Below are 17,851 nucleotides of genomic sequence, written 5' to 3'. Positions count from 1 at the left end.
GGCTCTCATTCAGATTTGAAGGAAAAATCAAAACCTTCACAGATAAGCAAAAGTTGAGAGAATTCAGCAACACTAAACCAGCCTTACGACAAACACTAAAGGAACTTCTCTAGGCAGAAAAGAAAAGACAGCAACAGGAAATAAAAATTCCACAAATGACAAGGCTCACCAGTCAAGGTATATATACAGTAAAGATACAAAATCATCCATGCACAATTATACCACCAAAATCAGAAATCATGAGAAGAGGTGGGTACAAATGCAGGACACTGGAGATGAACTTACAATTAAGAGAACAACTTAAAACAATCTCATATACATATAGAGTCTTGTATCAAAACTTCAGAATAACTGCAAACCAAAAATCTACAATTGATACACAAACAAGGAATCTCTGGAGAAGAAATATATCTCCTAGTAAATAAGTGCATAATCCACCATGAAGGGGGTCATTTGACATCATTCTTGGAATGCTGAAGTCTTCTTAGATCTGATTCTGATTTCCTCTCCATCAAAGAATTTATGATAATTATAATTAATGCAACTGTACGATTAAATAATACAGTTCTACAATTGTATTATTAGTAACCATTTCTCTCCATGGTACAATGTAAGGTCTATAATGCCTTCTTTATCGCATCACCTAGAATGGTGTAATGCCTATATTGAAGAATCAATAAGATGTAACAAATTGTGAGGACATTTTTATATAGTTACACTGTTTTTTAACCAATTTATGCATTTTATATTTTACTTATTTTCAGAAGGTATATTATTTTTGTTATTCTTACCAGTTATTCTTTTTATTATGCTATATAAAATATTTACTGGTATATAAGGCTTTCTTCATTATAAATTTTAGTTGCATAATATATACAATTTTAATATAATGCTAATTTTTAAAGAAAAATTGTAATAGATAATGCTAAATAGTAAGGATGAAAGCCATACAAAATGGGATAAAGTATAGAATAAATTTCCTATTTGTCTCAGCATATTTTTCATTCCACTTCTCCAGAGGGAGTCACTTAATCTGTTTCTTAAGATCCATGATATAGTAATCTGTGTGAATGTAATTGTGTTTAAATATATGTATTTTATTCTGTAAAAAAAATAAAAATAAAAATTCAAAAAAATAAAATAAAAATTTTAAAAAAATAAAAATTAAAAAAAATAAAAAGATCACAGTTTATATTGAGACAGGACCCTATACCATGGGGCATTGCAGTGGGTTTTATAAAGATCCCTAGAGTGTCTCACCAGTTATTATTCAGGGAGAAAATTTTCCTATGACCTACAAAACCTTTTACTTCTTTTTTCTTTCGCTTTTTAGGACTGCACCCACAGCATATGGAGGTTCCCAGGTTAGGGGTTTAGTTGGAGCTACACCACAGCCACAGCAACATGGGATTGGAGCCACATTTGCACCTACACCACAGCTCACGGCAACGCTGGATCCTTAACCCTCTGAACGAGGCCAGGGATCGAACCCAAAACCTCATGGTTCCTAGTTGGATTTGTTTCTGTGTCACAATGGGAACCCTTTTTTCTTTTTTTGATCTCTATTTTATATAGCTGATTTAAATGTTCGGTTAGCTTTTGGTGTACAGCAAAGTGATTCAGTTACAATAACCAATAATGGAAAAGAATCTGAAAAACAATATATATATATATATTTGCCAGATTCTTTTCCATTATATGTTAGCACATGATATTGAATATAGTTCCCTGTGCCTTACAATAGACCCTTGTTGGTTATCTATTTTATTTTATTTTTCAGCGATTTTTATTTTTTCCATTATAGCTGGTTTACAGTGTTCTGTCAATTTTCTACTGTACAGCAAAGTGACCCAGTCACACATACATATATACATTTTTTCTCTCATGTTATCCTCCATCATGCTCCATCATAAGTGACTAGATATAGTTCCCTGGTTGTATTTTATATATATATTTCTTTTTGTTTTTTTCTCTAGAATTCAATCTAGGAATCTGGCTTCCCATCCTGGCTGTAGATCAGAATCAGCTGGAACACTTGCTGGACCTACAGCTCTCCTGTCCCAAATCTCATCCTCCTCACTACAGATTGTGATGCATTATATATGGGTACAGTTGGAAAATACGCATTTATTTTAAGTTGCCCAGGTACCTGTCTCACACCTGGCAAGGTTTGGGTACACTGCCCCATGAGAATGCTGAAATGCAGAGCTGTGTGCTAAACCTTCCACACCCTGCAAAACTGCTGCAGGTGCAACACTAACAACCAGCTTCCTGGAGTTTCCTTTGTGGCTCAGTGGCTAAAAAACCCAACTAGGATCCATGAGGATGTAGGTTCAATCCCTGGCCTTGCTCCATGTGTTAAGGATCCAGCATTGCCGTGAGCTGTGGTATAGGTCGCAGATGTGGCTCAGATCCTGGGTTGCTGTGGCTGCAGTGTAGGCTGGCAGCTACAGCTCTGATTCGACCCCTAGCCTGGGAACTTTCCTATGCTTCGTATGAGGGCTGGCACAGGGAGGTGTGGTGATTCAAGTTGATAATTTACACTAAACACATATTTACTTTTGGTGCTAGAGGCACCTCCTCATTGGTAAACGGTAGAATTTTCCCCTGTGTGATAAGTACCTTTCCAGTTCCTGACACCGGACATCAGGATATGCATTTGAAGCTGGTGTGCTGACAAAGAAATGAGGTAGCATTGGCTGCAAAATAAAAGCTCTATGGGGGAAAATGTACCTTCAAGACGGGAAGCATGGACTATTTGAAAAAAACTGCCTATTAAGGCCATTGCTTAGACACATCCAGATGAGCATGACCAGAAGACATGGAACGGCTGTACCCATACTGGCTTTTTTTTTCCTCTCTCTCTCTTTAGGGCCACATTGGGGGCATATGGAAGTTCCCAGGCTAGGGGCTGAATCGGAGCTGCAGCTGCCGACCATGCCATAGCCACAGCAATGCCAGATGGAGCTGCACCCGTGACCTACACCAAAGCTCACGATAACGCCCGATCTTTAACTCACAGAGTGGGCCCAGGGATTGAACCCACTTCCTTATGGATACTAGTTGGGTTCATTAGTGCTGAGCCATGATGGGAACGCCCCCATACTGGCTCTGATTTAACAATGGGCCTGCCTTTCCAGGCCCAGGCTGACAACTGGCACCAGCCCTGCCCTCTCCCTGCTGATAAGCATCCCCCAGCATTAGAGGATTTTCTTTCTTTCACTCCTTGCATTTCTGACCAGCCTCTGCCATCCCCAGCCCTTCGTCATGGTTAATACAGCCATCTGAGTTGGCCCAATGCTTTTCTTAGGATTATTAAAGATTTATTCATACACAGTTGATCCAACAGCCATATTGATCCAGTCACATAGCTCTATTTCCATTAGCTACTAGGATTCCCAAACACGGAATCAATCAGGACTCAGCCTGGCAAGCATTATTATAAAGACAGTCTTATCTTCCACTAATGCAGCAAATATACTTACAGACAAAGAGTTAGAAGAGGCTGGCTAGAATCTCATCATCCACTTATCTAACTAAAAAAAGGCCACCATTCAAGCTTCATTTCTCATGTGGCCCAGCAAATGGAATGCTTATTGCATTTCTATAAATGGAAGTCATAATTCCTATGTCAAATTAGAGAATTTTAGAAATATCGTCATGCAACCTGTTATTGTTTTAGAGATATACTGCCTGAGTTAAGGGTCCTGCCTTTACATATACTGACTTTACATTTGCTTCTTCAAAGACTATAAGACAGGAATTCCCGTTGGAGCTCAGCAGAAACGAACCCTACTAGGAACCCTACTAGGAACCGCAGCAGTAATGAACCAGACTAGGTTGTGGGTTTGATCCCCAGCCTTGCTCAGTGGTTTAAAGATCTGGCATTGCTGTGAGCTATGGTGTAGGTCGAAGACGTGGCTTGGATCTGGCGTTGCTGTGGCCGTGGCGTAGGCCGGCAGCTACAGCTCCAATTAGACCCCTAGCCTGGGAACCTCTGAATGCCACGGGTGGGCCCTAAAAAAAAGACAAAAGACAAAAAAAAAGAGAAAAGATTGTAAGACATTTCGCTGACATTGTTATTCCGAGGCAAAGGAAGATACAATATTACTACTCTTTTTTTTTTCTTAAATAGTGTTGAAAGATTCCAAAGATGCTAATTGGAAGAATGAAAGAGAACTTGGATGGAAGCATCAATCCAAGATCGCTGCTAACTAGTTCGTTACTAACTAGTTCATTACTTGACTCATTGAGCTCACTTTTCTGCCATGCATTTTTTCATTCAATATACATTTCTTCAATTATGTGCAAATATTTAGAGGCAAAGGAGTGTTATAAAATGTTTCAGGAGTCATGCTTTTGGCTCCGAAAGACAGAGAGGGTCTTATGCACTTGAGGCCAATGGAGAAAGCTGCACTCTAGGTCTGCCTTGGGACTGCCTTGTGTCTGGTGAGGCCGCTCTTATCTTCAAAAATGCCCCCAGCAGTTCATAAGTCATGAACTTGATGAACACGGACATTTTTTATAGAAACAGATGTTTTTTTCCTTATTCCTATTAACTGCAATAACATAAATCATCCAGTGAGGTTCTAGTCGAAAGGTTTAGATTTCATTTTGTGCAGGACAAATCACTCCAAACTTAACTGGGAACTGGACTTTTGACACTCACATTCGAAATGTGATGCTCCAGCTTCCCTCTGGCTTCAGAGTAGGGTGGAGACTTTTCTCACTTACAATGGTCAGTCCTGTGATTTAGAGCTCATGTCTTGGCCACACAACCTTCCTATACAATGTCTGATGTGCCCTGCCTTCTACACAAGGTCTGAGAATATCCAGGACTTGAGTGCATACCTGTCATTTTCATAGTTCAAGAAAGGGCTGGTTGGTATTCCTGCTGTGGCATAAGGGGACTGATGGCGTCTCTGGAGCACTCAAATGCAGCTTCGATCCCCAGCCCAGCATCGCGGGTTAAGGATACAGCATTGCCACAGCTATGGTGAAGGTTGAAACTGGAACTTGAATCTGATGATCCCTGGCCCAGGAACTCAATATGCTGTGGAAGGGAGGGAGGAAGGAAGGAAGGAATAAAGAAAGAGAGAAGGAAAGAGAGCAAGAAAGAGAGAGAAAAAGAGAGAAAGAAAAAGGAAGGAAGGGAGGAAGGAAAAAGAGAGGGGACGGGAGGGAGGAAGGGAAGGAAAGAAAGAACGAAGGAAAGGTGAGCTGGCACCTGGTACCCAAGAAGGACCCCAGCAGAGATGAATTGTATGAAGGAGGAGTGAGCAAATGAATAAATGGACACAATTTGCATTCCGGTCTCTGTCATCATGCTTCCTTTACTCCTCAGGCTGCAGGATATTCCCTTATAGGATGTGGCATGAGCTTCATGATCTTGGGCCCCATATACTGCTTCTACACAAGATCTGACAGAAAATCTATTGGGTCCAAGAGACAGGAGACCTGGCCATGCACAGAACATAGTAGGCAGGCATGCACATCAAAACGGATTCATTGAATGAGCCTGCATTCTCATCTCTGATGTGTAAATAACTAGATCATGTGTGATTTGGGGGGTAAGGTCCTACTCTGGTTTTTTTGTTTGTTTGTTTGTTTGTTTTGGGTTTTTTTGCATATGGAGGTTCCCAGGCTAGGGGTCTAATTGGAGCTGCAGCTGCTGGCCTACACCACAGCCACAGCATCCCAGGATCCAAGCTTCGTCTGCAACCTACACCACAGCTCAAGGCAACACTGGATCCTTAACCCAGTGAGCAAGGCCAGGGATCAAACCCAAACCCTCACGCATCCTAGTCAGGCTGGTTAACGCAGAGCCACGAAGGGAACTCCTTGGGGGCTAAGGTTCTAAACCTAAACTTTCCCACATGTAAAAAGTGGAGTTGGACAGGGTCACCTTGACTATCCCTTTTGGCTCTAAGATTCTATCATTTTATGATTTTATATCCTGCCTACCTTTAGCTTGGATCCATGGTCCGACCTTCCTGTATGGGGTCTGAGGGCTGGTGAACTGTCTCTGAGAGGGTGCTAGGTAACCTCTCTGAGTCTCACTGTTGTTTTCTACAAAGGTGAAAAACAATCCCAGGCCTGATTTGTGACTTGAATGAAATAAGGGACATGAGGTTCCTAGAAACATTTGTGACACGTATAAGGTGCACAACAAACGATCATTGTTGCTGTTTCTATCACATATTAGCAGCTTTTCCTCTACTCTCACAGCTAATAGAGCTTTGCTAAATCAACTGGCCTTAAATTAACTACAGTTATAGCTCCTGTGTCCACTTTAAAAATATTCAGTCACAGACTAAATCCAGATTCTGATAACATCTCAGCCATTTACTAGCTGTCTACCCTGAAGTTACCTATCCACTTAGAACCTCAGTCTCTTCAGCTGTAAAATAGAGATGTTTATGTGTCTTTTGCTGGATTTCTCTGGGGATTACTAAATAAATTCAGAAAAGAATCTGGCATAGGACTGGCTCAAAACTACCAGCTATAATTGCAAATCTCTAATGTTAGGCAAGGCTGGGCTTGGGTTTTAATGACTTCACTAACCACAGAAGAAAATAAGTGTATAGTGTATTCAATTCCATTCTTTCAACTACAGCCTGCAATGATTTCTGCCAGCATTCCCCATGGTGGTTTATTTCCCTCATCCCACCTTATTTGGGAACTTTCAGATTATCATAAAGGATCTGATAATTAGTAGATAAAAAAATTAATCCATTCCAACAATAAGGATAGTTACTGCAATCTTCTCACTGTTACAGTACTGCTAAAATACCAGCTCACTATGCCTAAGTAACAATGCCTAAGTCATCCAAACCAGGGAGTAATACAAAAAAAATTTTTTTTTTTTCTTTTTTAGGGCTCCACCCATGGCATATATAGAAGTTCTCAGGCTAGGGGTCCAATCAGAGCTGTAGCCACTGGCCCACACCACAGCCACAGCTCATGGCATCCCAGATCCTTTAACCCACCAAGCAAGACCAGGGATCGAACCCACATCCTCATGGATAGTAGTCCAGTTTGTCACTGCTGAGCCACAATGGGAAGTTCAAAGAATCAATTTGATTTGACTTTGACATGAAGCTTTACTGTTAGGGCAACAAACTTCCACCCACATTAAGCTCCGTTGGGGATAAAGATCAATTGCTATTTCCTGAGTTCACAGAAACTGAAAGAAGGAAGAGGCAGTTCAAAAACACTAGGTTTCAGGGAGTTCCTGTCATGGCACAGTGGAAACGCATCTGACTAGGATCCATAAGGATGCAGGTTCATCTCTGGCCTCGCTTCATGGGTTCAGTTTCTGGCAATGTCCTGAGCTGTGTGTGGTGTGGGTTTCAGACATGGCTTGGATCTGGCATTGCTGTGGCTGTGGTGTAGGCCAGCAGCTGTAGCTCTGATTCGACCCTTAGCCTGGGAACCTCCATATGCCACAGGTGCAGCCCTAAAAAGCAAAAAAATAAAAACAAAAACACTGGTTTTCAGAGAAGCCCACCTTGCTCCAAATCCTCTAGCAATCCACAAAATGCACAAAACCAAAAATTGTCTACTTACAAATAGATATTGTGTGGAGAATTGACTCTGCATTCAGCAAGCACTGGGCAGTCCCACTCACATGCATGTGATCTTTCTGGACATCTAGGGGCCTTGAGGCAGCCCTCAGGGACATATGACTGCATCCCCTCCTGTCAGTGGCTTTGCCCAGGGGACCTAAGGCTCCCTGCTGAGACTGCTTTTACCTAAGAGGTGGGGGTGGGGACACATCTTCAGGACTGTTCACCCAAAGCCAGGCAGCACTCTATTTAGCACAGAGCTAATAAAAATCAACCATTCTGTCCTTTTTTAGAATCAGAAATGGAAAGAATCAAGGGCATCTCTCTTCATTGTTACTATAGCATCAAAAACCATATCAAAACCCAGCTGTTTTAAGTGCCTGAAGAAGGCGTTTGGTCCCTAATGTTCCTGAAACAGGTGAGCAAGGACCTTGAGAAGGAAAGAGCCACATTCACTTAAGGGAACAAAAATGACTCCTTTAAAATATTATGCTTCAGTTTATAGTATATTACATTATAATCCATAATTTCTGGGAACATTTGGGGGCAATAATGTAGAAATTTGGGGTTTTTTGCCACCTGGTAGTTATTTGTGGTTGTGTGTAAACCTTAGAAACAATGTTTGCATGTACCCTGGAACCCCCATCTGTCAGATTCGTTCTACTTCAGTTACTCCTGGAAAGCAAATTATTTTGACCTGACTTTTTGTGGCACTATTGTTCTTTCCCTCTGGAAGAAGATGGGTTTGGAGCATTAGGTGATGTGAGACTGGGCATCTGGGCATCTGGCCCCAGTCCCAAGAGCAGCCAGGAGTCAATGAGGGGAGAAGCCATTAACAAGGAAGAACAAATCTGTCTCTTTTACTCTAACTTTTGTATTCTATTGCTTTTGCTGCAAGTTGCCTATAGCCTGAAATGTACAGAATAGCCCCCTCTTGAAGCTCTGCCTTTAAAAGTGTAACACTCTTCCGTTCCTATAGAGATAAAAAGTTGCAGAACAGAGAATAACATTTGTCTTGTTGGAAGTTTACAGGAACATGGTGACCTGACCTACTAGGACAGCTGCAAGAACAAAGGATTCCTGCACTAAGAAGTTTTGCAACAACCAACCACACCCTTCCCTAACCTTGCCTTTAAAACTGCTTTGCTGAAACCCTTCCAGGGGGGAGGCTGGCATGAGCCACTCATCTGCTTGCCTGGACCTACAATAAGCATTTTTCTGCTCCAAACTTACAGGTTTCAGTTTGTTCAGCCTGTGTGTCAGGCACATGAATGTGCATTGGGTAATAGCCACATCTGCCACCTCAGTGTCCAGAAGACACTCTGCATGACACAGGCTGGGTGATGGTCTCAGCTGTTCAGTTACTGTTTTTCTCCATAAATATTACCTATTCTCCTTCCCCTCCCCCTGTCCACTTCTCCTCCATACAGGGCAAGATGAGAAGCAGAAGGGTCTGTAAGTCTTTCTGGGTGTTATTTCTCAAAAACCAAACCCATGGAAGAGAACAGGGTTTGTGGGAGAGGCAGACCCCTGGAGGACATGGTGCAGTGGTGGGGTAATGAGGCTTAGATTAAGTCATGAGATGGGGCTCTCATGATTGGACTAATGCTCTTTTTTTTTTAAGTTTTATTGAAGTATAGTTGATTCACAATTGTGTGATCATTTCTGCTGTACAACAAAGTGATTTAGTTATATATGTACACATGTTAAGTAGGATAGGATAGGATAGGGACTTGAACTGGTTTATTCAAAACAGGCCATTTATCGATGACCAAAAACAGAGGGCCTATGATCAAACAATGAAGACACATATAGGTGCCAGAGGAATGCTCTTTGGAGCACTTCCCTATAACCTTTTTCTCTGTAAAAAGGCATCCTTGCCTGGAACCAATCAGAGGATCCAAACACGCCCCCCATACAGAGACCAAAACAACACTCAGCCCTTACGCAGGGGCGTGGGGGTTGGGGCAGTGGGGGACAGGAAATTAGTGGTCCTGGAGCAAGAGAATAGGAGTCCCCAAACAGGTCCGAGATATAAGGCTATAAGGAAAGACCCAGTTGAGGCCAGGGCCAGTCCCTACCCAAGGTGGCCTACTCTCTCTGATGGCATAAGTGAAACTTGCTGTACACTGCTACCTTACTCTTGATTGTGACCTCTGAGGCAACTGGCAGGAGTGTTTTTCATTTGGGAAGATAGACCAAAACAGCTCATTAAAAGAGCTCAGGTCAGGAGTTCCCATTGTGGCGCAGCAGAAACGAATCCAACTAGGAACCATAAGGTTTCGGGTTCAATCCCTGGCCTCACTTAGTGGGTTAAGGATCCACAGTTGCCATGAGCTGTGGTGTAGGTCACAGACAAGGCTCAGATCTGATGTTGCTATGGCTGTGGCATAGGCCGGCAACTGTAGCTCCGATTAGACCTGTAGCTCTGATTAGACCCCTAGCCTGGTAACCTCCATATGCCAAGGATGCTGCCCTAAAAAGCAAATAAATAAATAAATAAATAAATAAATAAATAAAAGCCCAGACCAGAGCTGTCACACTGTGGTGTCGGTTCGAGCTTGTAAATTCCCTTCACCCCAGAACCACTCCCATCCTGAGTTGATAGCTCCTGCCTGGAGAGACCACCTGCCTGCGATGCAAGACCGCTGGGTCTATCCCAGCACTGCTGCAGCACCTCCCAGCCAGAATGATCTCCTGCCAGACTGCCTGCCTCCATCCTTGCAGGAGGAAGCCTGCTGGCTCTGTCCCGGCAGCACTACAGTGCTTCTCGGCCTATACCTCCAAATCCTTGTCATGTGTGGACAAGCACTATTGAGAGATGGTGAAGAGCAAAAGACACACACACACACACTTTTTTTTTCTTTTCAAGTCTTTTTAGGGCTGCACCCCAGGTATATGGAGGTTCAGAGGCTAGGGGTTGAATTGGAGCTGCCGCTGTCAGCCTACACCACAGCCACAGCAATGCCAGATTCGAGCCATGTCTGTGACCTACACCACAGCTCACAGCAACACCAGATCCTTAACCCACTGAGCAAGGCCAAGAATCAAAGCTGCAACCTCATGGATACTAGTTGGATTCGTTACCACTGAGCCACGATGGGAATTCCCACACACCTGTTCTTTTTCACACTATTTTCCCACATAGATGACCACAGAATATTGGGTAGAGTTCCCTGTACTATGTAGTAGGTCTCCGTTGGGCAACCATTCTATATACTGCAGTGTGTACATGCCAATCCCAAACCCCAAGTCCATCCCTCCCCCCAATGCTCTGTTAAGGGGAAGAGAGGCCAGCATGATCTCTCCAGTTAATTGTAAGCACATGGCAAGAAGCAGGCCCTCACCAAGCACTGAATCTGCCAGCACTTTGATGCTGGACTTTCCAGCCAGTAGAACTCTGAGAAATAAATATGTGGTGTTTAAGCTACCAGTCTACAGTATTTAGCTAGAGCAGCCCAAGCTAAGACAGGGAATTCTTCAAAGACCACAATTTGGAGAACCTGTCTTCATTTTAGCAGTCTGATCCTCCCTCTCAGATTCTGAGGGAACCCTGGAAGGGAGAGGAAGGGCCCCAATACTGAGTAAATGAAGCCCAGATCTGTTCAGGTAGGAGTGAACAATCCATCTATTCAGGTAGGAGTGAGTAATCTATTCATCAAGATTAAGTTGATGAATAGATTGTAGAAAAAAAACAAAACAGTATTTCTTGCACAACTGCATCTGTGGACAGAATCATTTCAGCACATATAGATAGTGCTATGATCTGAATATTTCTGTTTTTCCTGCCTCAAATCTGTATGTTGAAACCATAATCCTGGCTGATGACAGTTGTAGGAGGTGGGGGCTTTGGGAGGTAATTAGGTCATGAGGATAAAACTCTTACTGACTGGATTAGCACTCCTATATAAGAGACCCCACAAAGTTCCCTAGATCCTTCCACCAGTGAGAAGTCTGGGATGCAGAAGAGGGTCCTGACCCCACCCTGCTGAACCCTGATCTCAGACATCCAGGCTCCAGAACTGTGAGAAAGAATTTCTGTTGTTTATGAGCTGCCCAGTCTGTGGCATTTTATTATAGGAAGCTCAAACAGACTAAGACAAGTGACTTTCTATTTCAAACCATCTTGAAATTGATTTTATTTTAAAAAATGTATTTATTTATTAAATGTTTGGGGCCATGACGTGCAGTGGCTTGATATGAGATCTCAGTTCCCAGACCAGAAGTTGAACCTGGGCTGCAGTGGTGAAAGTACTGAGTCCTAACCACGAGACCACCAGGGAGCTCCCCTGAATTTTAATTTTGAGAGTCCCACAATTTTTACCTGTCAGAAGTAATAATAAATGGGTTTCTACTCTTTTTTATTCTATCAAAAAATATCACATTCATCTGGAGTCAGTGCTCTTAGCACCAAAAGAAGTGCTTTTCTGCTTTTTGTTCTGCCTTTTAAAAGACATATAAGGGCAGGAGTTCTCTTGTGGCTAAAGGTCAGATGTTTTCACGAGAGTAGCTTGGGTCACTGTTGTGGCACAGGTTTGATCGATTCCTGGCCCAGGAACTTCTGCATGCTTCTGTGCTGCCAAATAAACAAATAAAAAAATTTTAAAAAGACATACAAGGTCAAGTAGTTAATTTAACTTCCTTAACCCTGTAGTTTTTCACCCATGATACTGAGAAGCCACTTACTGAATTGACAAAAACCATCTACAAAATGAGGTATTGATATTCAGTCTTTGGCTTTTCCACTCTTGGTCTCCATGGCTGGGCTACCATGCACTAGTTTCTTTACTCATGTTTAGTCAATGCTGAGTGAACCGAGGTTACTTGGCAAACAAACGCTGATGAAGAAACTTCGTATTGATAATAAATTCCTTGAACATTTGTCAAGTGTTTTAAGGTTCCCAAGGCAGATCTAAATATTTCATATGGTACTCTTAGCAACTCTATGAAGTAGGTATTTCTATGCCTGCAGAGAACTAAAACAATAGGTTGTAGTGAAGATGTCCGGCTCATTGCTTGTCAAGTGGCAGAAGCTGTATAAAAATTTGGGGAGGTCGCTGGTGGCTCAGTGGGTTAAGGATCTGGCATTGTCACCGCAGCAGCTGGGTCCTTGCTATGGCACAGGTTCTATGCCTGGCCTGGGAACTTCCACATGTTACGGGTGCAGACCAAAAAAAAAAAAAAAAAAGGCTGGGGGTTATTCCACAGTGACATAGAGCTGGTTTTATCTTCTTTCTTTATTCTCTGAGTCCTGACTTCTTCCTTGATGACACAGCCACCTCTTTTAACAGAAATGTGAAATGTAAATGATGTTTTCCTCAGTTTGCTTCATAATAAACACACATAATGTGTCTGGTTTTTCTAATTCTCTCATGAAGGCTATTGATAGAAAACACTAAAATAAAGAGTATTTGGAGTTTGTAGCCCCAAGCTCCCTTCTCAGTCCCATTGCTTGCTCTTTGTCCAGTCTTCCTACTTCCTTGTTCTCTTGTGCTATTTGGTTCCTTTTCTGGCCTGAGGTTGTTGCCGGCGTGGACAGTGGAGCCACACTGCTTGGTCTGTGGCTCTGCTACTTAGGGGCTGCATGACCTCAGCAAGTTCCTCAGCCTCAGACTTCTCTCCCTGAAAATGTGGCAAGTAGCATGATTGCAATTCAATGGGCTCATGTAAAGAACATGGCATAGTGCCAGGCCATGACGAAGGGCATTGTAATTGTTAGGTACTGTAGTCTTTCAGGAACACCACCATCGGCTCATCTGGCCTAAAGTGTGTCAGACATTTTTTTTTTCTTTTTTGTCATAGGTTTTTTAACCTTTTCCTTTAATGTTATGGTCCTCAAACTTTGAGACTCACCAGAATTGCCTAAGAAGCTATATACCTTGCTGGGTTCTGAATCAGTAAGCCTGGGTGGGGCCTGGGCTGCTGGCCTCCAAGATAGCCTGGGGGGAACCAGTGTTCAAAAACCACAAGTATGGAATTCCTGTCATGGCTCAGTGGTTAACGAACCTGACTAGTAACCACGAGGTTGCAGGTTCGATCCCTGGCCTTGCTCAGTGGGTTAAGGATCTGGCGTTGCCATGGGCTGTGGTGTAGGTTACATACACAGCTCAGATCCCGGCACAGCTATGATTTGACACCTAGCCTGGGAACCTCCATATACCGCAAGTGGGGCCCTAAAAAAAAAAAAAAAAAAAAAAAAGATGAAAAAGAAAAACACAATCACAAGTATAATGGGAAGAGCAGATTTCTGGAGACCAGCCATGGCTTCAAGTCATGTGACCTGGGACCTGTCACTGAACTCTCCACACCGCATCCAAACATGAGGATACAATTTTTAGCAACATGGATGGACCTAGAGATTCTCATCCTAAGTGAGGTAAGTCAGAAAGAGGAAGACGGGTGTTGTATCATATTACAATGTGGCACCTAAAATATGGCACAAATGAACCTATCTACAAAATAGAAACAGACCTACAGACATAGAGAACAGACTTGTGGTTGCTAAGGAGGAGGGGGGGATGTTGAGAAGGGATGGACTGGGAGTTTGAGATTAGCAGATGCAAACTATTATATATAGAATGGACAAGTAACAAACTCATATTGTAATTCACAGGGAACTATATTCAATATCCTGCAGTATGGAGTTCCCATCATGGCTCAGTGGAAATGAATCTGACTAGCATTCATGAGGATGCAGGTTGGATCTCTGGCCTCGCTCAGTGGGTTAAGAATCTGGCATTGCTAGGGCTGTGGCATGGGCCAGCAGCTTCAGTTCTGATTTGACCCTTAGCCTGGGAACCTCCATATGCTGCAGGTACATACCTAAAAAGGCCAATATACATATACATATATACACACACATACACACACACACACACATACATATATATATATATCCTGCAGCAAACCAGAATGAAAAGGAAAAAAATAAAAATAGGAGTACCCATTATGGCACAGCGGAAATGAATCTAACTAGGAACCATGAGGTTGCAGGTTCAATCCCTGGCCTCCCTCAGTGGGTTAAGGATCCAGTGTTGCTGTGGCTGTGGTATAGGCTGGCAACTGTAGCTCCAACTGTACCCCTAGCCTGGGAACCTCCATATGCCGCAAGTGTGGCCCTAAAAAGCAAAAAATAAAAATAAAATAAAATAGATCTTAAGCATCTTCTTTTCCTGTGCTTTTTTGTGAAATATGAAGAAATGTAAGTTTAGAGTACTTGCAAGCAGTTAGTTAATGACAGAACCATGACTCTTGTGCTTTTTAACATGTTTCAGTAGAACAAACAATGCAGATCCTAGGTGACTTGGAGAAGGGTTAATTAAAAGGAAAGTTGACGATTAAAAAAATGCTAATAATAAATAAAGTGCACCAAAGAAGGGCAAAATGAAAACAACAACAACAAAAACTAGGCATAAAAATCCCTCTGTCATGGGGTCATTGTGGCTAAAAGAGTAGCAAGTGTATAAAGGTCCTAGCACAGTGATCGTACACAGAACCTAAGAGAAGTTCTTGGGAGTTCCCCTTGTGGCTCAAATGAAATGAATTCGACTATCATCCATGAGGACACAGGTTGGATTCCTGGCCTCGTTCAGTGGGTTAAGGATCTGGTGTTGCTGTGAGCTGTGGTGTAGGTTGCAGACGAGATGCAGATCCCATGTTGCTGTGGCTGTGGTGTAGATGGCAGCTGCAGCTCCGATTCAACCCCCAGCCTGGGAACCTCCATGTGCCACAGGTGCGGTCCTAAAAAAAAAGAACCTCAAAGAAGTTCTAATTAGCCCTCTTTGTGTTAGAGGAGGAAAAAAAAAAAAAAAGACTTATGCAGTGAAATTAATAGGTGCTCAGAAAGCACTCATTAAAAAGTGAGTGTTTGAATGCCAGACCTTGCATGTCAGAGTTGGGACTTGACTTTGTTTTTCCTGTGAGTCAAACTCAGGACCTTAACAAAACCAGGCTCTAGCACTTCACTGCAGAGCTTGCTCCCCTATGTTAGGTTATTAGTGTGAACCTACTCACGATCTTTAGAAGGAGGAGTGATGACCACATAGTACTGTGCTGGAAATAGTGGGATTTTATGCACCAGAGAGGGAGTATTACATAACTAGGATTTGGGAGAAGGAAGGATTGCCCTTCCTCCTCTTCCACCTCTTTGTCTTCCATAGTCTTCCCTTCTCTCTTTCAATCTTTGGCAGATGCTCTGAGTTCCAGATGGAACTGTGCTCAGAGGGGTGCCAGAGAGCTTCTTCCTTACCCCTCAATGTGCAATTAGGAGCCAGAAACAATGTTACCCTAGAAACCTGGTACCTGCCATTGCACCATCATGAACAATTCTTTGAACCGAAGAAGCGGAGGATAACTGCCTTGTCAGCACAACCTAAAGTTGCTGACTGTTGTTATGAGTCACTCTTCCTTAAATATGAAAATTTTCTGCTCAATTCCATCCTCAAAGTTGCAAAGAAAAGTTGAAAATAGTCTATACATCTTGAATTTTAAAGCTGAAAGGGATCTAAAGAATCATACTTTCAATCTTTTTTGACCATGATGCATAGTAAGAAATACATTTCCATATGAACCTGTACACACACACACACACACACACACACTAATGTATATTCTATTTTACATTACTGCTTGTTATTTATTCTGCTTCTTTCTTTTCTCTTTTTTTTTTTTATGGCTGCATTCATGGCATATGGAAGTTTCTTCTGGGCCAGGGATTGAATCCAAGTCACAGCTTCGACCTATACCACAGCTGTGGCAATGCCAGATCCATTAAACAACTGCTCTGGGCCAGGAATCGAACCTGTGCCTCCAGAGCAACCCAAGCCACTATAGTCAGATTCTTAACTCACCCTGCCACAGCAGGAACTACTTCTATTTCACATTTTAATGACTGACTCATTAAATTGGTTTCTTGGCCCATTAATGTGCTATGACTTGAAGTTTTATAAATGCTGCTATAGGTTAAGGATTCAGTGTTCTTACTGCTATGGCTTGAGTTTGGTCCCTGGCCAGGGAACTTCTGCATGCTGTGGGCATGGCAAAATAAACAAACAAAAACTTCTATTGAGATGACAGTTCAACTTCTCCATGTTATATGGAGGAAAAAAAACCAAAGCCCAGAAAAATGAAGTGACTTGTTCAAGGTTGCACAGTGAATAGAGTGAATAGCAAGTTGCAAGGCGAGAAGGACTGAAATAGGCTGTAGGGGAGGTCAGTGGAGGTAAGGGAGTAGGGGGCTGGTAAGGGAGCCAGTGAGCCAATGCATGAAGACCTGTGTGTGCTAACACACACATGTGCTCACACATACAAACTCCACAAACTACGGGGGAAACATTCCAAACAAGCAGTGAACCAACAAAGTCCATGTTTTCAACTTTTGGTGACCAGGGCACTGAAGATGTAGGGAGGGGTGAGACTGAGGAAGAGGCAATCTTGTCTTCTTTTTTGTTGTTGTTTTTCGGCCACAACTTGGCATATGAAGTTCCTGGGTCAGGGATCAGATCCAAGCTACAGTTGAGACCTCTGTTCCGGGTCAGGGACGGAACCTGCATCCCAGTGCTCCTAAGACACTGCCAATCCCATTGCACCACAGAGAACTCCTTGCCTTCTCTTAACTGTTGTACCTTCTCTTGTCCTTCATAACATCTTTCCAACCATTGCCCACATTCCCATACGACACAAGGATACCATCCCTGTCTCCTGTCTTCCCAGGACATCCCTACACTTCTTGATACCCAACCATGGTGACTGAAAAACCCATCTGGATCATCCCTCTAAAGTCAGGAGTCATGGCTCTGTGCTCCCTTGACTATGATGAACTCCATTCTACCTTCATCACCTGAAATACGGTCACGCCTTCAACCATACCAGCACTGGACACTTGTTCTCAGGTCTTAGTCTATGGAATTGCCCATATTCATCTCATTTTTCCACCCATCCTTCTCCAATTCCATCAAGTATTAATTAAATGCTACTAATATTCAAGGAAATGCATGAGGAGTGGAAGATACCAAGTTGTTTAGTACACAACACCGTGCTCTAGAAATTCTGACCAGAGGAGACACAGACAAATGAAGAATTTCCATCCAAGTTCCTGTCATGGCTCAGCAGAAACAAATCTGACTAGCATCCATGAGGACGTAGGTTTGATCCCTGGCCTCACTCAGTGGGTTAAGGTTCCAGATTGCCATGAGCTGTGGTATATGTTGCAGACGTGGCTCAGATCCCTTGTTGCTGTGGCTGTGGTGTAGTCCGGCAGCTGTAGCAATGACTGGACCCCAAGC

This window comes from Phacochoerus africanus, chromosome 2 (assembly GCF_016906955.1).
Source record: "Phacochoerus africanus isolate WHEZ1 chromosome 2, ROS_Pafr_v1, whole genome shotgun sequence".
In the NCBI taxonomy this organism is placed as follows: domain Eukaryota; kingdom Metazoa; phylum Chordata; class Mammalia; order Artiodactyla; family Suidae; genus Phacochoerus; species Phacochoerus africanus.
This window is presented reverse-complemented; position numbering follows the sequence as displayed.